Here is a 528-nt window from a genome sequence, read left to right as displayed (position 1 = left end):
ATCAAAACTATTTGTTTGATCCCATTCCAATGTCTTTTGGTAGGGGCTGAGCTGAACCTTGTCAACAAATTAACTGCAAAAGAAATGTCAGATCTTGTATAATCTATAAGATACATAAGAACCTCAATTGCACTAAAATATAGAACTTCCGATCTGTTAAAATTTTCATGATCTTCGCAGGGATGAAATAGATCAGTGTCAATATTGAGTGATCTAACAACAATGAGTTTGTCTTTAAAAAAAATGTTTTAAAATCTTTTCGGTATAAGTTGTTTGATGTACAAGTAAACCACTAGGCATATGCTCAATTTGCAATCCAAGGTAATACTTGGTTTTTTCAAAATCTTTCATTTCAAAATAATTCTTTAGAAGTTGAATGATTTCATAGATCTCTTTATTTGTTCATATGATGTTAAGAACATTGACATAAACAACTACGATCTCATATCCGAACATTGTTTTTATAAAACATACGTGCAAAATAAGTTTATATTTATACCCTTTTTTTTTATCAAGTAGTCATTTAAT

This window comes from Rutidosis leptorrhynchoides, chromosome 3 (genome assembly GCF_046630445.1).
Source record: "Rutidosis leptorrhynchoides isolate AG116_Rl617_1_P2 chromosome 3, CSIRO_AGI_Rlap_v1, whole genome shotgun sequence".
Taxonomy (NCBI): domain Eukaryota; kingdom Viridiplantae; phylum Streptophyta; class Magnoliopsida; order Asterales; family Asteraceae; genus Rutidosis; species Rutidosis leptorrhynchoides.
The sequence above is the reverse complement of the archived record's forward strand: the minus strand, read 5'-3'. Positions refer to the sequence as shown.